This window comes from Hyperolius riggenbachi, chromosome 6 (genome assembly GCF_040937935.1).
Source record: "Hyperolius riggenbachi isolate aHypRig1 chromosome 6, aHypRig1.pri, whole genome shotgun sequence".
In the NCBI taxonomy this organism is placed as follows: Eukaryota; Metazoa; Chordata; class Amphibia; order Anura; family Hyperoliidae; genus Hyperolius; species Hyperolius riggenbachi.
In genome coordinates this window covers 159,772,413-159,797,614 of record NC_090651.1, presented here as the reverse complement: position 1 = coordinate 159,797,614, position 25,202 = coordinate 159,772,413, and the positions used below count along the sequence as shown (strand labels likewise).

General features: G+C 43.8%; 1 protein-coding gene across 1 annotated transcript in view; it reads left to right on the top strand.

Annotated features, from left to right (window-relative positions):
* The window catches only part of CDC73 (cell division cycle 73), a 168,290-nt gene that overhangs the window by 80,532 nt on the left and 62,556 nt on the right, over nucleotides 1–25,202 (top strand). The gene's annotated exons all lie outside the window — the stretch shown is intronic.

The window sequence follows — 25,202 nt, the reverse complement described above, 5'->3', positions numbered from 1 at the left end:
GACTGCTGTAGCTATATTATCGAGGCTTATTTATGATTTTCATTATATTGTAAACTCTCTATATGCCTGAGCAGAATGCCTGCATTGTGTCAGTCGTGGTTGCGCTATCACTGCAACTCTTTTGGAATGCAGCACTGCAGAATTGAAACAGAAGATGGAGGACCGCATACACACAGGGGATTTGAGATAAGTCCCTGAAGGTAATTAATGCTTGTCAACCTATAACATTTTTGAACATCCCTTGGGGGGGGGGGGGGTCATGTTATATGTTTGACTAAAAGCTGCTCATATCCCTTTAAAGGACAACTGAGGTGACGTGAAATGAGATAGACATGTGTATGTACAGGGAGTGCAGAATTATTAGGCAAATGAGTATTTTGACCACATCATCCTCTTTATGCATGTTGTCTTAAGGTGCGTACACACATGCGACTATAGTCGTTTGTAACGATCGTTCCCCGATCTTTACCAACGACGATCGTTACAAAAAACGAACCAACGACTATTAAGGCAAACGACGAACGAGGCAAATCGCTACAAAACAAAGTTCTGTCTTGGCGGATTTTTACCACCGACGATCGTTAGCAAAAGTGGTACATCGTTGGAAACTATCGTTCGTACCAGGCTGGACATGCGTACTTCACTTTTTCTCCAAGGAACTTTACAATTTTATGCGCAGGCGCATTAAGTGCTTTTACGTGGTGTAACGTTCGTTCTAACGATGTGATCGTTACACACTTTTTACAACTAACTTTACTTCGGTCGTTCTTTCGTCAATTAAAAGTTCGTTCGTCGTCCTCAACGAACGATCGTTGTCGCATGTGTGTACGTAGCATTACTCCAAGCTGTATAGACTCAAAAGCCTACTACCAATTAAGCATATTAGGTGATGTGCATCTCTGTAATGAGAAGGGGTGTGGTCTAATGACATCAACACCCTATATCAGGTGTGCATAATTATTAGGCAACTTCCTTTCCTTTGGCAAAATGGGTCAAAAGAAGGACTTGACAGGCTCAGAAAAGTCAAAAATAGTGAGATATCTTGCAGAGGGATGCAGCACTCTTAAAATTGCAAAGCTTCTGAAGCGTGATCATCGAACAATCAAGCGTTTCATTCAAAATAGTCAACAGGGTCACAAAAAGCGTGTAGAAAAACCAAGGCGCAGCTGCCAAGATGCCACTTGCCACCAGTTTCAGAGCTGCAACGTCACGAGTGCCTAAAAGCACAAGATGTGCAATACTCAGAGACATGGCCAAGGTAAGAAAGGCTGAAAGACGACCACCGCTGAACAAGACACAAAAGCTGAAACGTCAAGACTGGGCCAAGAAATATCTCAAGACTGATTTTTCTAAGGTTTTATTGACTGATGAAATGAGAGTGAGTCTTGATGGGCCAGATGGATGGGCCCGTGGCTGGATTGGTAAAGGGCAGAGAGCTCCAGTCCGACTCAGATGCCAGCAAGGTGGAGGTGGAGTACTGGTTTGGGCTGGTATCATCAAAGATGAGCTTGTGGGGCCTTTTTGGGTTGAGGATGGAGTCAAGCTCAACTCCCAGTCCTACTGCCAGTTTCTGGAAGACACCTTCTTCAAGCAGTGGTACAGGAAGAAGTCTGCATCCTTAAAGAAAAACATGATTTTCATGCAGGACAATGCTCCATCACACGCGTCCAAGTACTCCACAGCGTGGCTGTCAAGAAAGGGTATAAAAGAAGAAAAACTAATGACATGGGCCTCCTTGTTCACCTGATCTGAACCCCATTGAGAACCTGTGGTCCATCATAAAATGTGAGATTTACAAGGAGGGAAAACAGTACACCTCTCTGAACAGTGTCTGGGAGGCTGCGGTTGCTGCTGCACAAATGTTGATGGTGAACAGATCAAAACACTGACAGAATCCATGGAGGGCAGGCTTTTGAGTGTCCTTGCAAAGAAAGGTGGCTATATTGGTCACTGATTTGTTTTTGTTTTTGAATGTCAGAAATGTATATTTGTGAATGTTGAGATGTTATATTGGTTTCACTGGTAAAAATAAATAATTGAAATGGGTATATATTTGTTTTTTGTTAAGTTGCCTAATAATTATGCACAGTAATAGTCACCTGCACACACAGATATCCCCCTAAAATAGCTAAAACTAAAAACAAGCTAAAAACTACTTTCAAAAATATTCAGCTTTGATATTCATGAGTTTTTTGGGTTCAGTAAGAACATGGTTGTTGTTCAATAATAAAATTATTCCTCAAAAATACAACTTGCCTAATAATTCTGCACTCCCTGTACATCGCCAAGCACACATTGTGCCCGGGTCGGACTGCGTCAGACTGGGTCAGACTATAGCAAAACCCTCACTGAAAAGTAATTACAGCCATAAAACACTTTCCTGTCAGTAAATGGCGAGCAGGAAAGATGAAAAATTGTGAATAAGTCATAGATTTGAGCTCTGACATACTTCAATGAAGGTGTCATTGAGCAGAGACAATGAAACAGTACAAACTTAAAAACTAGATTCAAATGTAAAATAAAACTGTGAGATCTAAAAAGTCATTTTTAGGAGACTGAGGATAGATACAATTGTTTCTCAGCAGTTTTTCACCTTGGATGTTCTTTAAAGAGACACTGAAGTCGTTTTTTTTTTTTTTTTTTTACTTTGCTCAACTTTATCTTCATGAGCCAAGCAGAATCAACGAATTCCGGGTGAAGAACGAGTTGTTTATGCCCCTGAAATAGGCAGGCAAACTCCTACGACTTTCCTGGCTGCAGATTTTGCTGCCTTGCATGGGCAGGATGAGGCAGAGCTTTTTTGCAGTAGCTCTGCCTCTCCCCTCTGATCAGCGAAAATGGGGGGTACAGCATGCTAAAAGTGCTTTATAGAAATGTAATTGATTTAAAAAAAAATAATTTCACTTCAGACTCTCTTTAACCTCCCTGGCAGTAAGCCCGACACAGTGTCGGGCTAGCCGCCGCAGGGGATTGCATGGCTCCGGGAGAATGTTGTTTTTAAATAAAATCTGTTCTATAGCACTTGGCTAGCTAACTATGCCCCCCAAGTGCCTCCGCTCTCCCCGATCACTGCTGAAATACATACCCCCCAGGGATCCCGATCAGCTCCAGGCTTCGCTATGGGGAGGATCGGGACTGCTCATGACGTCGATGACGTCATGTCCGATCGTCGCCATAGTGAAGCTCATTGCTGAAGCTGAGGCTCTCGCGGGATCGCGGACGGGTTAGTGTTGCCGGCGGTGATCGGGTGGTCGGAGAAGTGCTGGGGGGGTTTGCCACAAATGGTTAGCTAGCCTAGTGCTAAAAAAAAAAAAAAAAACTCCAGCGGACGCAGCCACTGCATCTGCGTATACCGACAGGGAGGTTAAGCCGGTTATTTGAATTTACTAGTATATCCAGGAAAAAGTTTTTCTGCTGTTTCTCATGCTGTTAACGTTTTCTTGTACCTAATCCATCTGAAAATTGTGCTGCAATTCATCAGAGCATGGTGGAATCTGTCGTCCTCCCCAGCCTCTCTTCTAAAATGCTGATGGAGGTTTAGAAGGGGCTCACATGACAATTGCAGACCATCAGATGTGCTGAACAGCTCATTGAGAATGGTTTGCTACAGAACATTGAGATTCCAAACAGCCTGCCGCCATCAGCTATTGTACCTTGGCGAAATAAATGATTCTGATTGGTTTTCACAAAGCACAAACTGGGGTTGTACCTTGAATTGATTTTGGCTCATACAGCTTCTGGAAGGAGGGGAGGGGGGATAATGTCCGAAAGCTAAGAGCTGAGGCTGCCATACTAAGTCGCCACCAGTTGCACTTGGCAATCATCCAATCATCTGTTATCCCATAGGAGACATGGGGGTGGTGGACAGGGGGAGGCGAAGATTCAGCAGTGAGGACCCAGTTTTCCATGAAAGAAATCTGCGGTGATGGCTGACAATCCATACCTCTCAAACCATGATGCCCCATGCGGGACTAGTGTGAAGCTCATTGATGAGGACTGTAAAGTGGTGTTCCCTTGGACTCATCCACACAAGTCCACAGCTGTCATTCTACCACAGGCAGAAGCGACTTTCATCTGTACACGGTACCTGTTGCCATTCAGTGGTCCTAGTTGTGATGATTGTGACACCTCGCCTGACATGCAGTCCTATGATGAGATCACTTTGCAGATGGTCTTGGAAAGCCGTTCGGTGAATCTGCAAGTAAGTGCTCTCTGCTGTGTGCCTGCTTGATCCACTCTTAAGAGTGTTCTTTGATGTTCCTGCAGTGCCCAACATTCTTGCATGCATCAATGAGTTCTGATCACCTATCTTCAGTATAGGGTCTCATCTGAAACTGGGTGTCACATGACCTGATCCATGTGAAAATGTAATCATTTGCATATGTCTTTTGTCTACAGGCACTGAGATATGCATATGACTACAAGCATTTCATGGTGTAGCAACTTCAATTATGAGGAGTGGCATTTTCAGCTGGTTAGATTAGGAAGAGGAACGTTTTTCTAAAGGATATAAAATTACAAGAATACTTTTCATTAAACACTTTGATACAGCATTGGATTTCTAAACTTGGTCCTGCTACTGGATCCCTCAAAACCCAGGTGAATGTCAGTTTGGCTGGAATTCCTAAATTGGAAGCTCATCCACGCCCAGTGCTACCTTAATCTGTCCTTGACATTCCTTTTCTGCCCCAGTCATGCCAAGGGGACATCATTTTGCCTCTGCTTCACTATTGATTTCAGGTCAGATCTCGCTTAAGGTACCTATTAACAGTACAGTTTTTATCAATCGTATTTTTGATCAAATTTTTGTGATTCCACAAAATAGCAAAGCCTCAAATCACTGCACCAGATCGGAATAGCTGCACATATAAATAATTTATTAAACTACATAACAATTTACAAACATTTAAAATCAACAGAACCAACATGGTGGAGCATCATAAGTATAGTATCGAAGGTAATGAGCAGAGTAATCCTGGTGGACAGTTCAAGTGCTAGTGCATCATTATAATGACAATCGAACGATAAGTGTAACATACCATCATAAGAGTGTGTGCATATTGTAGCAATAAAGTGCTAGTGCATATGAAACTGGAGAGCATAAAGAGAGGAATTGGGGAGCAACCGAAAAGAAGCCCTAACCAAAAGTGACACACTACCGAATTAAATATCATGCAAAAACCGCATAATGTCAGCAAAGGGTGCACCAGTGAAGAAATGAAATAACAATTAGAGCTGCCCAGTGAGAAGTGAAACCAAAGACTAAGTGCCATACTTGGAAAGAGTCCTACCAGTAAAAGTGTGGGACTCGGCTGTACTCCGCCACCAATTTATCACGGTTCACCAGTTGGTAATTGGCTTCCTCAGAGATGAAGATTTTTGAGATCGGATCGTATGAAAACAGAGAATGTGATTGGCTGGGCCTACACAGTAGCACAGAGCCGCTGGTAGACAAGCGATTTCAGCTTATTGCACAGACGCAGTACGGTCATGCTTCTATATGGCAGGGAGCGTGGCCATGAGAACATATCCAACAAGCTCTTGTTGGATAGGTTCAGGGGGTGTGTGCGTTGCAACAGTCAGATCAAGGAGGATTTGGTAAGCTTCTGGACTATCCTTTTTGTGAGCGCTTCACGTTTACTTTAAGCCAGATACCGTTGATCAAGATGGTTAAGACCATTATTGTTTTGGCTGATATTTAACCCTGCAGCTGGTTACAGTTAGTGCATACTTAATTTGGCTGTATTGGGTTGTGTGATAGTCCTGTAAGGAGGAGAAGGAGGTTCAACACTGCATGGAGGAGAAAGTGTCTCCATGTGAGAGGCGCAGAGACCACTTGTACAGGCACCAGCCTGTTGGGCAGGACTTTAGTGAAACCACAGCAGAGTTGGGCTGCAGAGATAATTGGTCATTTTGACATGTTATTGGTCAGCTTACACAATTATGTCAGTAAACACAATAAAAAATACCTTTTTCTGAACAGAAGTGTTTAGACAGTGCATCTGTTCAAAAACAGGGACTCTTCATTTTAGCTCAGTAGCTGCCTTTCATGAAAGCAATGGCTCAGTCCCTATTTTCCGGGCACTATTTTCTCCATAAGCAGCTGTCTGATATTCTAGCAGAGGCTTTACTAGATATCAGTGTGTAGATCCCATCTGTGATTTCATTGTAAGAGTTAATTCGAAAGCAGTGGGCTTATGCAAAATGATGTACGTTTCAGATGCAGACATTTTATGCCTGCTTTACTGCATTGTTGATTCCAAGAACCAGCACTAGAAGGAACTAACACTACACTGTCATGCTATAACTTTCTGTTGTCCTTTTGAGGAAGGGAAAAAAACAAGAAAGAAGGGAGGGGGCTTTTCCTTTGCAACAGCATTATCTTTTGCAACAGCATCTGATTAGTCTGCTTGCAGATGGGATTCTCTCTGGACTGTATCTGGTGGTTGATTAACTGCATGTAGTGTGGATGGAACTCTGGATCAGAACATTACATCAACCAGCTTTCTGTTTCTTCCACCACCATTATATTATTATTGACTAGTGATGGTCAAGTCTAGGATAACTCATGGAAAAACGTGGGTTTGCAGTGATCAGTTGCATAAAGCACATTATGAGTGTGAACTGGCGTGAAGTCTGGATATAGACTTTAATACAAAGTCTGCATGCGGCAAGTTATAGTAATGCTATCAGTTACAACGCAGTACTGTGAACAGGTCCATAGAATTGTATGGGCAGCGAGTTAACCTGCAGAATTCTGCAATGCAACTGAGTACTGTGAACTAGCCCACACAGCTTTGATTTGCTGTGCTCACATTTTGCAAATTAAAAATAAAATAAAAATTGAGAAAGCCCATGTGCATAAGTATACACAGCCTTTGCCATAAAGCTCAAAATTGAGCTCAGGTGCATCCTGTTTTCCCCGAGCATCCTTAAGCTGTTTCTTCAGCTTAATTGGAGTCCACCTGTGGTAAATTCAGTTGATTGGACATGATTTGGAAAGGCAAACATCTGTCTATTTAAGGTCCCACAGTTGACAGTTCATGTCCGAGCACAAACCAAGCATGAAGTCAAAGGAATTGTCTGTAAATCTCCAAGACAAGACTGTCTCGAGGCACAATTCAGGGATAGGTTACAGAAACATTTCTGCTGCTTTTGAAGGTCTTAGTGAGCGCATTGGCCTACATTATCCGTAAGTGGAAGAAGTTTAAAACCACCGGGATTCTTCCTAGAGCTGGCTGGCCATCTAAACTGAGCGATAGGGGAGCAATGTCTGTCATGTAGGTGATGGTCACTCTGCCAGAGTTCCAGAGGCTCTCTATGGAGGGAGGTGAACCTTCCAGAAGGACAACAGTCTTTGCAGCAATCAAACAGTCAGGCATGTATGGTAGCGTGGCCAGATGGAAGCCACTCCTTAGTAAAAGGCAAATGGCAATCCACCTGGAGTTCGCCAAAAGGCACCTGAAGGACTCTCTGACCATGAGAAACAAAATTCTCTGGTCTGATGAACCAATGGTGTGAATGCCATGCATCACGTTTGGAGGAAACCAGGCACCGCTCATTACCTGGCCAATACCATCCCTACAGTGAAGCATGGTGGCGGCACAACCATGCTTTGGGGTTGCTTTTTCAAAGGCATAAACTGGTAAACTAGTCAGGATAAAGGAAAATAAGACTGCAACAATCTACACAGATATCTTAGATGAAAACCTGATTCAGAGCACTGTTGAACTCTGTCTAGGGTAATGGTTCATCTTTCAGCAGGACAACAACCCTAAGCACACAGCCAAGATATTAAAGGAGTGACTTCAGGTCAACTATGTGAATGTCCTTGAGTGGCCCAAAGATCTTAAAAGGCTCTGCACCAACTCTTCCCATCCAACCCAATGGAGCTTGATAGGTGTTGCAAATGAGAATGGGCTAAACTGGCCAAGGATAGGGGTGCCATGCTTGCAGCATATTATACAAAAATACTTGATGCTGTAATTGCTGCCAAAAGTGCATCAACAAAGTATTGAGGCTGTGAATACTTGTGTACCGTATTTTTCAGACCACAAGATGCACTTTTTCTCCCCTAAAAGCGCGGGGGGGGGGGGGGGGGGGGAGGGTGTGAGAAGCTGCAACACGCCCATCCAATCACTGGCTCAATATTGGAGCTGGGGGGGGGTTGGGTGTGAGCTGCAACACGCCCATTCGATCACTGGCTCAATGTTGGGGCTTTGGTCCCGCCTTCTGGACTATCAAGGCCTGTTAGGATAGATGGCGGTGATTGGATGGACGTGTCGCAGCTTCCCCGTCTGATTGGCCGCGTGGCGCTGGCTCGGGTTGAAGAAAGTCCTGTGAAGCCAGACACGAATGCGTGAATCTGCATCGGATTCCTCTTCAGCTGATTGGTGAGGATCTGACAGGACACCCGGACCCAGCGACATAGGGACCGGAGGGCAGAGGAGGAACAGACATAACAGGGGTGAGGAAAGGAAGGCGAACACAGAGACAGGCACACAGGGCACTACACACATGGGGACCTGAAGATAAGGGGAGGAGGACATGGAGACACGCAACACAGGGATCTAAAGGATACACATGGGAACATAAGAGACTTGAGTATCTCACAGGACACCTGGACCAGGTGACATGGGGACACAGAAGTGGGGGAACATACAGGAATAATGGGGCATAAGACATGTTGGGAAGGACAACATGGAACAGAGGAAACACGGGACCAATAATAGATGGGGGAGGCAGAAAAGACACTGGGAGGAAGAAGAGAGACAAGAGACAGAGGAGGACATGGAGGGCAAAGGAGTACACAGTGGGACAGAAGAGACACGGCAACAGAGGAGATTCCTGGAGGGACAGAAGACACTAGATACAAGGGGGGGATTGAGGGGAGAAGATCTACAAGAAGCCCCTGCACCATGGGCGTATCGTTTAGCATATTTTTTTTTTCCCTGGATTTTGTCCTCTAAACCCAGGTGCGTCTTATGGTCCTGAAAAATACAGTACTTGTGTCTTTTTTTTTTTTTTTCCTCAGGTGTTTTTTTTTTAAAATAAATTTTCCGAAACCTCAAGTAAACTTTTTTTTATTTTTGTTTTTCTTTTCACGTTGTCATTATGAGGTTTTGTGTGTTGAATTCTAAGGAAAAAATAATTTAATCCATTGTGGAATAAGGCTGTAACATCACAAAATGTGCATACCGTGATCTGTGCAGATGACGTGTGTGTGTGCGCGCGTGCGTGCAACTTTAAAATCTACAGCTTGACTACATTTGCAGAGAAAGTGTCGTTTAGCTCTGGAAACATCCTAGTTCTAGTTAGTACTGGGCTTTAAAGTCACCTTTATCATATCATATATTACTTGTCATTTTAACATCCTGCTAACTGCAGATACCATTGAAGTGCAGTCTTGAGCCCAAAATCCTTTCCTGTGTTCCTAGAGAGCCCAGCACTCTTGCCCACATGTAGATTCAAACACTGCACAGATGTCTATTTCTGTCTTTTCCTTTACAGTAGGTCCACACTGGTCCGTCTACCCCCCGTTTTTAAGTTTACCATATGTTTGGACCATACGTTTCCAGTCCGCCGAAACATATGCTGGCTACTTGCACAAAAACTTGTTAAAATGTAATGTCCGCAGCGAGCGGGGTTGCTTACCATCTCTCTTTGGGTTCCACTGCTCGCCTCTAGACTCCCTGCAATGTCGCCCTCTATACTTTGAAGGGCGGCATTGCAGGCAGTGACGCGGCTAGCGGAGGAAGTAGAGAGAAGGTAAGCACTCTTTAAAAGGTAAGTTTTTGTACAAATAGCTGAAGGAGGGGGGGGGAGGGCGGATCCGTTTGTGTCCAAAACTGCCTGTGTAGAGGGGGATCAGTTTTTCTATTGCCTGCCACTACACCTCAGTGTATCAGGATCCATGTGCGGTCTGGGAAAATGCAGCAAATCCGGACCTTCCGTTCACTTTTTCCAAACTGATCCCCCTGAATGCAGGTGGATCAGTTTTGAAACTTCGTGTAGAAGGGCTGCTATTCTTAACATTGTTATCCGTAGCTCTGGTTTTGATCAGGTTTTAAAAACTGAGCCACGGATACGTTCCCAGATCTAGTGTGAACCTCCTCTTACAGCTCCATGCAGTTCACATTTCTCTTAGAGCTTTGTGAATAGGGATGGTCAGTGAAATGCAAATAATCCTGAGTTGGTGCAGGTTTTCCACATTTTGTATGCAAATATATTCTGAATTTGAATTACAGCTTGATGGGATTAAATTGGTCAATTCTCAATCTGTATAAACTTGCATATATTTGCAAAATGCCACTTAAATTCAGAATCCTTTGAATTTCACTGACCGTCCTTACTTGTGAACTGGAAGACAAATCCAAGGCCTACCGTATTTTTCGGACCATAAGACGCACTTTTTCTTCCCCAAACATGGGGAGAAAAAGTGCCTGCGTCTTATGGTCCGAATGTTCAAAATTCTGCCCAGCCGCAAGTTGTCCCCGCCTTAGTCTCCGCGGCTGTCCTATCCTCCCGTCTAGCTATGGCACCTGTGGGGGGTTTGCAGTCTGTGGAGGGGCTTGCGGGATCCTAATTTGTTTGTTATCCCGCAGCTGTCCCGGCCCTCTGTATAGGCGTGTTCCCGCCCCTAAACACCGCCCCCCGCCCGGGTCCTCCTCTGCCCGGTCCCCTCTACTGCCTTTCCCCGGCTCTCTAAATGTTATGCGGGGAGTGGGAAGGCTGTCGCTTACCGCCGGATGATAGCGACGTCCTCTGTGAACAGCGGCATCCTCGCTGTTAGCCGCTGGGTGGTCCGGGCACAATGCGGAAGCCTCTCTGCCTTCACTTCCGCTTTGGAGATGTAAGCGGAAGTGAAGGCAGAGAGGCTTCCGCATTGTGCCCGGACCACCCAGCGGCTAACAGCGAGGATGCTGCTGTTCACGGAGGACGTCGCTATCATCCGGCGGTAAGCGACAGCCTTCCCACTCCCCGCATAACATTTAGAGAGCCGGGGAAAGGCAGTAGAGGGGACCGGGCAGAGGAGGACCCGGGCGGGGGGGCGGTCTTTAGGGGCGGGAACACGCCTATACAGAGGGCCGGGACAGCTGCGGGATAACAAACAAATTAGGATCCCGCAAGCCCCTCCACAGACTGCAAACCCCCCACAGGTGCCATAGCTAGACTGGGTAAGAAGAAATAACACAGGGTGCCACCAAGGGCACACAGGGTGCCACCAAGGGCACACAGGGGGCCACCAAGGGCACACAGGGGGCCACCAAGGGCTCACAAACGGCCACCAAGGGCTCACAGGGGGCCACCAAGGGCACACAGGGGGGCACACAGGGGGCCACCAAGGGCACACAGGGGGCCACCAAGGGCACACAGGGGGCCACCAAGGGCACACAGGGGGCCACCAAGGGCACACAGGGGGCCACCAAGGGCACACAGGGGGCCACCAAGGGCACACGGGGCCACCAAGGGCACACAGGGGGGCACACAAAGGACACAGGGCCACCAAGGGCACATAGGGGCCACCAAGGGCACATAGGGGCCACCAAGGGCACACAGGGGGCCATTAAGCACACAGGGGGCAACAGAGCACACAGGGGGGCACATAAGAGTACACAGGGGCATTTAAGTGGACACAACACATATGAAGACACAGGGACAGAGGAGGGCACAAGGGAGACACTAATGGTACACTTAGGGGACACAGGAGGTACAAGGGGGGCATATTAATTGGGGAGGGGAGAAGATTCATACGATGCCCCTGCACCATGGATGCACCAGGTTTAGTATTTTTTTTTCCCCTGATTTTTATCCTCTAAACCTAGGTGCGTCTTATGGTCCGGAGCGTCTTATGGTCTGAAAAATACGGTATATGTATTGTAGACCTGATGCTGGGCAGGGTGTCTGTACAACAGGAGCTGGAGACCTCGTATGGTAGTTGCACTTAGAGAATATCTGACATCTTTTTTAACACAACTTTTTTTAAAGGGAGCCTGAAGTTAAATTAATCCTTAAAAAAAAATAAAAAAAAAAAATCTTAGGAGAGTGAAGGCTCTGGGTCCTATAGAGCCTAGGTTCTCAACGTGTGGTACGCGTACCCCAGGGGGTACTTCTAATGGTTCCAAGGGGTACTCGGGCTTGATTTACTTAACCAAGAATAACAATTTTAAAGTTTTAGAAAATGATAAAGCTTATTTAAACACCACCACATTAGTGTTTTAGCTGATTAAAAGCAATAGTGAATGCTTAGAAATTGTTTAGAACTAATTATCATGTACTAGGATTAAATATATATTTGTCAAGGGGTACTTGGGATAATGTTTACTATGCTAGGGGGTACTTGGTGAGTACAGGGTTTTAAAAGGGGTACATACCAATAAAATGTTGAGAAACACTGCTATAGAGAACCTTCTTGGTCTCCTCATTCCCCCGTTAGCAGTCTACGGCTTTTCGGTTGTGGACCGCTCTCTTCCGCGTTGGGTGGGCACACACGCGTCTTCGGAAGCCCAAGTGCTTCCGAAGGCTGCCGAAGTCTACCGCAGCCGGAGATTAAAATGGAGGAGCCTGCAAGGGAACAAGAACACTGGGAGGAGAACGGGACGCAGACACCTTCCCTCTCCTTAGGTGAGCATCTGTTTTTTATTTTTATTTAAAGGAATACTATTGATAACCAAGTGTTCTAAAATGACAGTGTACAAATAATGTCAAAGTAGCTGTGTAAACATTTTTCCTACTTTTCATGTTAAATATCAGAGGCAAAAACTGTAATTTATTGAGGGTAGGATTTAGCTATATTGGGACAAATCAATTGCAGAAGGGGTGTCTGCTTCAATGCACAGCCAGAGTTGCATATCAGACTACAGAAAGCAAATCTCAAACATATCAAACTAAGCAAAAACAGTATGCAAGCTGTGGCAATTAGTTACATTTCCTCTGCTCTCTTCACACACTTCAGTCAGACACACAGGACACAGGATCTGCAGCTGTTGGGAGCTCTCTCTGTGTAACACACAGAGCTACACATAGTTAACTGATCAAGTGTGAGGGGAATTTCCCCTCTCCTCACGGCTCAGTCAGCCGTCAGTTTTGGTAATGAATGAAAGTATTTTGCTAACAGTAAACAAAGAAGTTGCTACTAAAATGTATACACCAGTACTTGGCAGCACTTCCCAAACAATTCCTGTGTCAATTGAAAAAAAAATGTGAATCGATAGTATTCCTTTAGGCTGCTTACACACCAAGACGTTACAGGCGCACGTTAGTGCGCCTGTAACGCTCCCCCAACGCACAGCAATGTAACACAAGTGGGCTGTTCACACAGCCCACGTTGCGTTACATGTAATGCTGCACGTTCGGTGCAAAGTGCAGCATGCTACGGCGTTGGAGCGGCTATAGCCGCGTTAGACTGTTTGCACATGCGCAGTGGGGGGCGGAGAGGAGGCGGGGAGAGCCAGCTACAGTAGCCGCGCACATGGCTACTTAATATTCACTGCACTGGCGGCAGCTGATTGGCCGGCGGGACCACGTGATGCGGAGTGTCTCGCTCCGCATCACGTGGTCCCGCTGGCCAATCAGCGCCACTCTGGGAGACATTATAGGAATCGAGCCGCCGAACGCGGCTCACTCTACCGTCGGCTTTTGCAGCACCATGCGTTGTGTTAGGTGCACGTTATGCGACCTTAACGTGGCACCTAACACAACGTCTTGGTGTGCAAGAAGCCTTAACCCTCCTGGCGGTTTGCTAAAAATCTGCTAGGGGGCAGCAAATCAGTTTTTAATTTTTTTTTTTTTTTCATGTAGCGAGACAAGGTCTCGCTACATGATAGCCGCTGCTCAGCGGCATCCCCACAGCCCCTCCGGCGATCGGAGATCAGGAGATCCCGTTCAAAGAACGGGATCTCCTGGAGGGCTTTCCCCGTCACCATGGCGACGGGCGGGATGACGTCATCAATGCCGTGACGTCAAAGGGGACTCCGATCCACCCCACAGCGCTGCCTGGCACTGATTGGCCAGGCAGCGCACGGGGTCTGGAGGGGGAGCGGCCGCGGCGCGACGAATAGCGGCGGATCGACGGGCAGCGGCGGCGATCGCATTGCACACGCAGCTAGCAAAGTGCTAGCTGCGTGTAGCAAAATAAAAATTATGCAAATCGGCCCAGCGGGGCCTGAGCGGTGCTCAGCACGGGCTTACCGCCAGGGAGGTTAAGCTTCAAATTCTCTATAACTGCATTGCTTACCCTGCTAAAATACTTGCTAAATCTGTCACAAGGCATTATCCATGAGATGCAAATAATTTCTCCTTGCATTCAAATGTCATGCAAATTCTGTCTTAAAATTGGACCAATCAGAATAAAGTCCTGTCAATTTTTATTGGTCCAATTCGAGCTGCATAACATTTTACATGAAATTTGAATGCAAGTAAAAACTATTTGCATCTCATTAATCACCCCCTTCTATCACCAAGTAAACATATGCAGATCAGTGCCTACTGTTCCTGTGAGAATTTCACTTGGGAGCTGAGCAGCCAGTCCATACAGCACTTATTAAAGTGGTAACCAAGATGATCCTGAATGATTGTTTCGGACAGCAAATATTTCATACCGGCTGAAGTTTTAAGATTGTTTCCTAAATGTTATGGGCAAGTTGCAAAATGCTTTTTATTTGTTGTGTATATTGGTTTTAGAAATCCTGTAAACGTGATGGCATTTTTCTGCTGTGCAGCATATAAACGTTGGCAGTGAGCATTGTGCAAAGAGCCATGTTAGTCATTTTTCTTGTTGCTGTGGGTTACCGCACTGCATGTTTATTAGTTCCTGTCTTTTTCCTACTGTGCTCTGGCTCACTGTGCTTATTTTCTAAATCTGTCTCTTCCTATTTTTCTGTTCCTCTGTGCTTTGCATATGCATATATCATCTCTTTGGCTGACAACTGTGTGCAATCACTAGGTTTGGAAATCAGAATGCAAAATAAGTTATTTCAATAATGATTTACATGCGCATAGAAGTATAAGCATTGTGACGGACTGCTTTGTAAATGTTTTCTTATACATCTTTGTCTCTTGAATGGGTCTTATAATTGCAGATACTATTTTTGATCCATTCTGTTATATCTATTTTCATTTGCCATTTGCTACTTTCGGTTTTTTTTTTTTTGTTTTTTTAGCAGTTTTACTCTGGTGCCTACCCAGCAGCAACCATGAGTTTTTGGAGTTCAGCCCGAGTTTGTACCTTATTTATTTTTCATGTCTGCCTGAGACTTGTTGGATCGGTTTTCATGGCCTTTTTATTTTAGTAATCACTTGTAAAATGCCATCATTTGTCATTTTTAAACAAATGGTTTACCACATTTGTCTGAACCTCTCAGCATATAGTATGACAATGATGCACTGAACCTTGGTGGTTCAGCAGCTTCACCAGCTTTTATTTAAATCATGGTGGACATTTTCAAATTGGTTAAAGCCTCATACATATGTATGAGGACCGTCGACTGGGGGGGATCATGATGCAATACCTCCAGTGACAGGGCAGAGGCAGATGTGTTGCCAGCTTCTAGGCTTGCAGTGTGTTGTGTTGCAATGCAGGGGGAGAAGGGACAACAGAGCTGCCCAGTGGGTGAGTGCGGGGAGCAGTGCCGAGTGGCATTGTACACATGCTAGTTTCTCGACAGTTTCGACAGTTCTGGCCCGACATGCCTCATCGGCTGAGAACCATCTAGTGTGTATGAAGCTTACTGTTAATACAAAGAGAAGGCGTCCTATAGAATATCCTGTCAGCTGCGCATAGTACCTGTAGCCTTAGAAAATGGGTTTTTAATACCTGCTCTGACCCAACCACAATGGAACACAATGGAGGTTTTACACGCTGTCATCAGTTTTTCTGCCATGTTGGTCACTACTGTAAACAGTGCCTTTGTTAGTGGGATGCAATCTGCAACATTCTACCTAGAAAAGCATTGTTTTACATGTACCAGAGCTGTACAATTAAAAATATTTTATACATACCTGGGGCTTCCTCAGCCCCCATCCGCTCCTATCACTCCGCCGCCGCCGTCCTCCGCAGCTTCGGGAACCGGGTCTCCGCATTTCCATCAGTCGGACCCAGTCTGGCGTAAGAGAAGTGTACCCTCTATGTATCTCTCCAGCAGCTGCTGGAAAGATACGCAAAGAGCGCACTTCTCCTGCTACTTGGCCGCGACTGACATCAGTGAAGGGACCCAGTTCCTGAAGCTGTGGGCAGCGGAGGACGGTAGTGATCTGAGCGGATGGGGCTGGAGGAAGCCCCAGGTATGTATAAAATCTTTTTTTAATTTTACAGCTGAGTCCCTTTAAGGGCCAGATGCTTCCTAGAAGAATAATCTACAATGCATTTCCATCGAGTGGCCAAAGGGTTCAGCTGCATAATATGCAAATAAATACTGCTTCAGCTTGGCCTCTGGGCATCTATTTAAAAGAGCCACCAGGTCATTTGGGCACTTGGATATTGCTGTTATTTAAATATCACAATTGAAATGATGGCTTAACATCTGTAATTGCCGTGCCACTTTTGCGGTTGCAATTTAACGGTAACACACCCACTCCATCGTCAGATACATCCCCATACCCACCCACCTTTTTCCTTTTTTTTTTTTTTTTAAATCAGAAAAAAAAATTTGAGGGAACTTGGCCAGTATTTTTTTTTCTAGTATTTAGAAGACTTGACTGCTGTTATTTTAGATCGTTTTGGCAATTTATTTGTACCGTCAAAGGTTCAACACAGCGGATTCTGGAGGTGCCATTTTCTTATCCAATTATATGTAGTTGAGAAAAATTGTACAGATTGCTACATTACGCATGCGCTCATGTCTGAAATACACTTTTTGCATGTGAAGTGCAAAAATTCACATACATTCTACATAGAAAGCAATGGAGGAGGAATTATCCAGTATGCTACATGCATATGGAAATTGTAGTAATTGCTTATATTAACAAACTAGATTTGTATTTTGATTTTCGAAGATTAGTGGAAGTTGAAAGGGGGAACATAGTCTGTGTGGGTTTCACAGGTTTTTTGTTTTGTTTTGTTTTGTTTTGTTTTTGCAGTCACTAGAATAAAAAATAAAAAAATAAAATATCTGGCTTATTTATCAAAGGTTTTGGTGTCTTTCACCAGTTTTTTTCCAAATGGCACAAAATAGACTTCTGAACGACATGCAAAAGTTTAGTACAGTGGATATTTTTCCCTTGTATTCAGTACAGTCTATTGTTTAGCAGTCTTCCTTTTAACTCATGTACTTACTACATGTACTTATTTGTTGTTCTAGCAGCTGTTTTCAGTTATCCGCATACTTGCAATATCATTCGTATGAGTGATGATGGAGAAAAGCCAGCTGCTTGAGGATTAGCACAGATATTTAAGGACTGCTTTCTCGTTTGGTGTTTCACATTGTGTTAGTTGGACTTCAGTTCAGATTTTTAATGTCTATACAACATTGACTAGAACGGGTGGAAAGATTCATATGGAATTTAGAAGTCTGTAGGAATTTCTTAGGGGCCAACTCTACTGTCAATTAGAGAAAATCTCAAAAGTTAAGAGCCAGCTATCATTTTTTAGAAAGCGCTAGGTCCAGCCCTGGACTAAACCGTACAGATGGTTCTTAGCTGTGGCTACTGGCGAGAATTGTGTGTGTGTGTGTGTGTGTGTGTGTGTGTGTGTGTGTGTGTGTGTGTGTGTGTGTGTGTGTGTACAGTGGTTTCTGATCTCCCGTGATGTGTCGGCGAGTGGTGGTTAATGAGATGCAAGCAATTCTGAGCTGATGCCTATTTTTATGCAAATTTTAAACTTGTGTGTTTGCTGACCAGCTCTATCAGTGATCCACATGTTAATATTGCACAGTGATTGGTTTTATTAAGGTACATCTGAATGCAATTTTTTTCTTTCCATCCAAAAATGCATGTGATAAAATTGTGAATTGGGGTGGGAAGCAAGCTCATACCATTGTGAACAAAGCAAATGCACCCCAACTACATCTGCTGGCTGTGTGGGCATCGGGTAGTGTGGAAGAGGATTCAGTAAAGATTGTGTGTGAAATATGGCAATACTTTGATACCACAGTAATAAGACAGTAGCGTATCAGTTTTGCTGCTGGAAAGTTTCCAAGCCATATTATTCATTTGAAAGACAAATCCGGTTTGGGGTCTACAATTTTTGCATGACTTTGAAATGATGGAAGTTCATGGAAAATCTTATTTATAGAACTAGAATACAAAAGGGCTGTGGAGTTAGAGCAAAGTTTGGGTATCTAGAGTTGGGAAAAAATGGTCCAACTCCTAAAAGAATTTAAAGAGAAAATCTGATAAAATGTTCCATTTCTCAGATAATAGTCATAAATGACTTCTGTATACAGTGGTAGTTGTGCTTAGTCCACACAAATGAAATAAACCAAACAAGTTATTTGTACTGCTGCAATAAAGCAGTTACCGTATTTTTAAAGTCCTATATACCGGTTCATATCTAATTGTGACTGTAAATCTGATATATACACTGGAATCTTTTATATAAAATAACATCTTTGCTGTATGAATAAAGCCTGATATGTAGTTGTCACTAGGAGGGATGGTCAATGAGATGCAAATAATTCTGCGTTGATTTGGGTTGCAAATTTTGTATGTAAATGTATGCACTCCCTTTGCTCATGAAATCAATTTGATAGGTTATAAAATTTGGGTCAGTGACTACAAATTGTTACACAGTAGTACTAGACATATGCACTCCCCTCAGAGCTGCTGTGAATCCACTGAGAATGTTGTGCACATTGAACACAGAGGTGTTGTCTGTCACCAGTAAACCTGATTTAGATGAGCATGAAGAATGTGGAATAGAGGAAGATTCCTCTTTCTCCTGCAGAGTACCTATACCTGCACATTACTGCACGTGGATCAGGTCCTAGGCAATAATATAACTATGGGTACATTTAGATGTACCCACAGTTAGTTTGCCAGGGCCTGATAGATGTTCTTTGTTCTTGTCTGCACGCTCTACAAATACTCTTACTAAGGACTAATTTTGATTTCTATTTAAAGAGAACCCGAGGTGGATTTTCTAAAGCTTAATAGGACAAAGAGACATGTTCTCTGCACAATGACATGTCTCCGTGTCCTTCTGGTGCCGCCGCCAGTCCCCCCTGGGCTCTGCTGTCCCCCCATAAAATAGCACCAGGCTAGCCACAATCTGCTTGTCGCTAGCCTTCTGTTTACCTTGTATTTATCAATCACCGTGCGCCTCCCCCGCCTCCTCCATTGCATGGCTTCCTCCTCTGTCCCCTCGCACCCCACCTCTGTAAGCTCCTTCCAATCGGAAGCGAAGCCTGTGACCCGGAACTTGCTTGGTCGTTGCTTAGCTTTCGATTGGAGGAAGTTTATGGTGGCGGGAGGCGCACGGTGATTGACAAATACAAGGTAAATAAAGGCTAGAGACAAGCAGATTGTTGCTAGCCTGGTGCTATTTTTCAGGGGGACAGCAGAGCCCAGGGGGGACTGGCAGCGGCACCAGAAGGACACTGAGGCATGTCATTGTGCAGAGAACATGCCTCTGTGTCCTATTAAGATTTAGAAAATCTGCTTCAGGTTCTTTTTAACAGCCACTCTACAGCTACATCCTAAAGGTGTGTGCACACGCACTGCATCCGGCAACGACTGGTCCGTCAGAACCTCCTGCTGGGCGGATGTTCAGCCAACAGTAGTGCATGTGTACGCGCTGTCGGCGGACTGATAAAGCTGTTTCTGAACAATCCGCTCAAGCCTTATCAGTCCGCCAACAGCGCATACACACGCGCTACTGTCGGCTAAAAGTCCACCCATCGTTGGCGGCCATGGTGCGTGTGCACACACCTTTAGTTTATTTAAGCATCTCTGGTGCACATAAACCTGAGGTACACTAATGCTTAATCCCCTTATCAGCTGGGTTCCAGTGCATAGATCTGCACCCTTGCAGAAAATGGTCCTGGCCTTTTCTATATCACATATAGAAAAGGTAGAGGCCCTTTTCTGCAAGGTGACAGGGCTACATTCTAGATCCCATCTAAAATGAGTCTCCAGTGAATCTTATATACAAATAACATGCTGGGGCATTCATGTCGGCAAAGACTGGCCTGGGTTGCTGACAGGGTAGAGTGTCCGCTTCCTGGCTAGAAGCTTTTTGTTCCCAGGTGCATATGCCATCTTAATGTAGCTTTAAAATTCCCAAGCTTTGGCAGTAATGAAATGCCTCTTATGTTGCATACTTTCAATCAACAAGATTATTTGCAAATTAGAGGAGGCAGCAATAGGAGTTGGTGGAATCATAAACTAAGTAGTTGTAGTTTGAGTCGGAGGTTTTTTTTGTACTGACTCCACAGCCCTGTAGCTTACACATATTAAGTGCACACAACAAATTCCATGAGAATAAGGACCGTGTCACTTAGGCGGCAGTGATGTGACCATAGTATCTGGGCAGGGTCCGCACTAAAGTTGCGGTGGAATTTTCTCTGTGGTGGGATTACATGGACATTTGAGATGACATGAACATGTTAGAGGTCTATCAATACGGCTGCCCGCACTGATTATGTTGGTTCACACATAGTGCGACTTAAAGCGGATCCGAGATGAAAAACTAACTATAACAAGTAACTTGTCTATAGATCTTATCTAAAGTCCAGCACAGTAGACTTGGGCACACAGGGAGTAACTTCAGCGCCGTCAGAAGACTGAGCTGAAGTTACTTTTAAAATACAATAATTCAGCTTCCAGCAATTGCTGGAAGCCGAATTATTTCATTCCCCACCATCCATGGCGGCCTGGAGGGGGAATAGTATTTAACATGGCCGGGACTTGTGTAGCAGCAGGATCAGCCATATACCGGCTGTATCCTGCACCCAAGTCTCCCGCACCGATTTCCCCTCGTACGCTAGATAGTTTACACAGCATATCTAGCTGCAAACAGCTTCAGTAGTTTATGATGTATTCTTGTGATAAAATGAGGGCAGCCATGTTCTGTTTGTCACAGGCTGAGGGCTGGAGATGCTATCGGCTTGCGTGCCTCAAATTTACACCCCTCTCCTCCTCCCATCTGCCTCTGAAATCTCTGGCTAGTAACCTCCTCCTCCTTCTCCCCAGACTGAGCTCCCATAAGCCCTTGCAACAGTGCCAAAGCACTCTTAAAAGCTGTGGGCGAGGTTTGTTTAGTTTGTAGGAAATTAGAGTATTAAAACAAAACAAAAGTATTTGGCTTGAGGAATGCCCTGTGAACTGTATGAAAGGAACACAATCATGCAATGAGTAAAAGTTTTTTTATCTCAGATCCACTTTAAAGGGAACCTTAACTGAGTGATATGGGTGTTTCCTCTTAAACAATACCAGTTGCTTGGCAGTCCTGCTGATCTCTGGCTGCAGTGGTGGCTGAATCACACACCTGAAACAAGCATGCAGCTAATCCAGTCTGACTTCAGTCAGAGCACCTGATCTGCATGCTTGTTCAGGGGCTGTGGCGAAAAGTATTAGAGACACAGGATAAGCAGGAGAGTCAGAGAACTGGTATTTAAAAAAACAAAACAAAAAAACTCCACATCCTTCTCAGTTTAAGTTCCCTTTATGTGAGAAACCTGTTTTAATTATCTTCACAGGGTCTTATTACCGTAACCTAATTTTACATATTATTCTAATATGCAGGCAAGTATTTTCTTATGCTGTGCATTCACTGTAGCAGAGCTGTATAGTTTAGCAGACTGGATTGGAAGATTAAATTGTAAATTCAAGGAAACCATTACCAGGCTGTCAATCAAAAAAAAGCCTTCCTTATTATAATTTTATGTACAGGAGTTCAGGAGCTGGCACTAGATCTAGAGACGTTTACATGAATGCCTATGTTATACTGTTCACTTTGTTGAGAGATATGCATGATCATCACGGTCACTGGCAATACAAGATGTAGCTTCAATTTGAAGAAATGTTTGGTGTAATTTCATGTGAGGTAATTGCCTAATGCAGTAAAAACATTTTTTTGAGTATTCACGAGATTTTCACACCCGCTTGCCAGTAAATCATTAGAGGCTTGAAACTCGGGCAATTTGTGTTTGTGCCAGCTCTCCTGATCTGTCGTGATAAGCATCAGCAGCACGTCACCTCTTCCCAGGACACACCGCTTATCCTATCATAGCTCTGGGGAGCCTGACAGAGTTCTCTGTCTGCAAGGCTCTTAACCACATGATCAGCAGAATTATATACATATATACATTTTGATTAGGAAAACTACCAGTGTGTCCCCCAAAAATAAGACATCCTGTGAAAATAAACCCTAGCACATCTTTTGATGCAAAAAATCGAAGACCGTGTCTTCTTTTCGAGGGAAACACTGGTATGTCTGTGTATATATTGTGTAGTGTATGTATCATAGTCTAGACCCAATTTAGGGGGAATTCAATTAACTTATCTAAGTTTTTTTGGGATGTGGGAGGAAACTGGAGTCACACTGGGAGAACATACAAACTCAGTGCAGTTAGTGCCCTGACTAGGATGTGAAATGGGGAATGGGAAAATGGATGTACACACAGATGTGTACCTTGAGACTGATACGATTTATGCACCCATGCTTATCTCATCATATTACATATCTGTTCAAGTAGGCTTTAAATACATTCATCTTTAAAGCAAAAGTATTTTATTCTCTTTAACAATAAATAAATGGTTAACAAAGGATTTTCATCCAACTTGAGAAACATAAACTTTTGCCAGCTACCTGTTAGCTTAAAGAACTGAAAATAAAAAGTCAAAATAACCATACACAGGTCATACTTACCTCCCCTGCAGTCTACTCCTCAATTTCTTTCTCCTCTCCTGCATCCCGTTTGTCCACTGTGATCAATGGAATTCTCCGTCCTCCATTTTAAAAAATGGCCATTACTCCATAACAGCTCTCTGGTCAGCACACTGTTAAACTGTAATATTGCCCACTTGAGCCATAAGGAAATATATAAATTACCTTACACATTCAGTTGTAACTGACAGCAACTGGTATATTTCAGTTCTGACAAAAGATTGTCAGAACTGGAAGGGGTCACTAAGAAGAAAATGGTGATCTTCTGATAGGAACTGATGGTGAGGTTAGTGTGTAATATTAATTTGCAGCTATGTCGTGTTTATTTTAATTAATTTTACGCGCTTCAGGTTTCCTTAAAGAGAATCTGTATTGTTAAAATCACACAAAAGTAAACATACCAGTGCGTTAGGGGACATCTCCTATTACCCTCTGTCACAATTTCGCCGCTCCCCGCCGCATTAAAAGTGGTTTAAAACAGTTTTTAAAAGTTTGTTTATAAACAAACAAAATGGCCACCAAAACAGGAAGTAGGTTGATGTACAGTATGTCCACACATAGAAAATACATCCATACACAAGCAGGCTGTATACAGCCTTCCTTTTGAATCTCAAGAGATCATTTGTGTGTTTCTTTCCCCCTGCATCTCTCATGCACTGACGTTTCAGGCTGCTCTTTTCTTCCTGCAAACAGCTTTGCCCTTGTCTGTAATTCCTCAGTGCTCAGTGTGAAAGCCCTGCCAGCTCAGAGGAACGATTTATCCAGCTTGTAAAAGATAAGAGAGAAGCTGCTCTAATCTAAATAACACACAGGCAGTGTGCATAGAGGGGCCTGGAAGGGGGAGTTCATAGCAGAACCACAACACTGAAGAACTTGGCAGCCTTCCAGACACAGGCTGACAAGTCTGACAAGAGAGAGATAAGTTGATTTATTACAGAGACTGTGATAGTAGAAAGTGCTGCAGTAAGCCAGAACACATTAGAATAGCTTTTGGAACTTGTAGGATGATAAAAAAACAGGATGTAATTTTTGTTACGGAGTCTCTTTAAAGAATTGGTATGAGGATAGAATAGACTTGCAACAGTGTCTGTATGATTGCTGTGACTGGTTAATCACAGCAATCATGCGTTTTGTAGAGTACCAATTCACTGGTTTCCTGATGGCTACAAAAAACATTGCTAAACTAACTCTGGATTTCAAAGCAGTTACGTGGTAGAGCTGTTATGCTGCACAGTCCATGCACTGTTTTAATAACATCTGTGCATTGTATTAAAACGTTTGCCTATTCCAAAAGGTGTTACATGTGCTTAAAGTGACTTAAAATGGTGTCCTGGTAAATTAATGTCATATACTTGCACTGTTTGTGTCTCATTTTCTAATGCTGGCATGTAAACTGTGCTGAAACAGATACAGTGGTTGTTGATGCCCTGACACCTGTTAGAAAATCTATTTAAATCATGTACCAACTCCTCTGTAGTTGTAAATTAGTTCTGCACTGTTTATCAACTTTTATCTAGCTTTATTCAATCTTTCATCATACGATGTAGGAGTATGGGCCCAGTGAGTCATTTCTGAATGTAAACACTGGCAGTGAAGTGTCAGTATTTTAAAACTGCTAAATTCAGTAATATGGATATATTGTATTGATGATCATATTTTAAAACCTTTTAAAGTGGATCCGAGATGAACTTTTATTCATTGCATAATTGTGTTCCTTACATACATAGTTTTATAGGGCATTCCTCAAGCCAAACACTTTTTTTTGTTTGTTTGTTTTAATACTCTTTTAATTCCCTATAAACTAAACAAGCCTTGCCCACATCTTCTCCAAATCGCCAAGGCACTCAGACCCATGTGGCAAGGGCTTATGGGAGATCAGTCTGGGCAGCAGGAGGAGGAGGTTACTAGCCAGAGATTTCAGAGGCAGAGGGGAGGGGGGAGTGAATTTTTCACAGGCTGAGGGGAGGAGATGCAGTTGCAGATTACCTGTGTAATGTGTGGTGACAAACAGAACATGGCCGCTCATTATATCATAGGATTAAATCATTATAAACTGTTGAAGATGTATGCAACCAGATTTGCTGTGTACACTATCTAAACTGATAAGATATATATATCTTATCGGATCCGCTTTAGTAGATGAACACTTCAAATCACTTTCTGCATGTGATGACTCTTCTCTTTCTCACTTTAAATATTTTAGAGCCCAAATAATAACTTGTTTCTACTTTCCTGTAGATTGGCCACCAAGTGCAGCAGCTGTTCAAAGAACTTGTGGTATTCAATAAGACTGTGTTCATGAGGGAAAACATAATTATGTGAAACAGATGCTTTCGGGCCCTTAAAGAGGAGAAACATTTTGTGAATAAATGGGGAAATG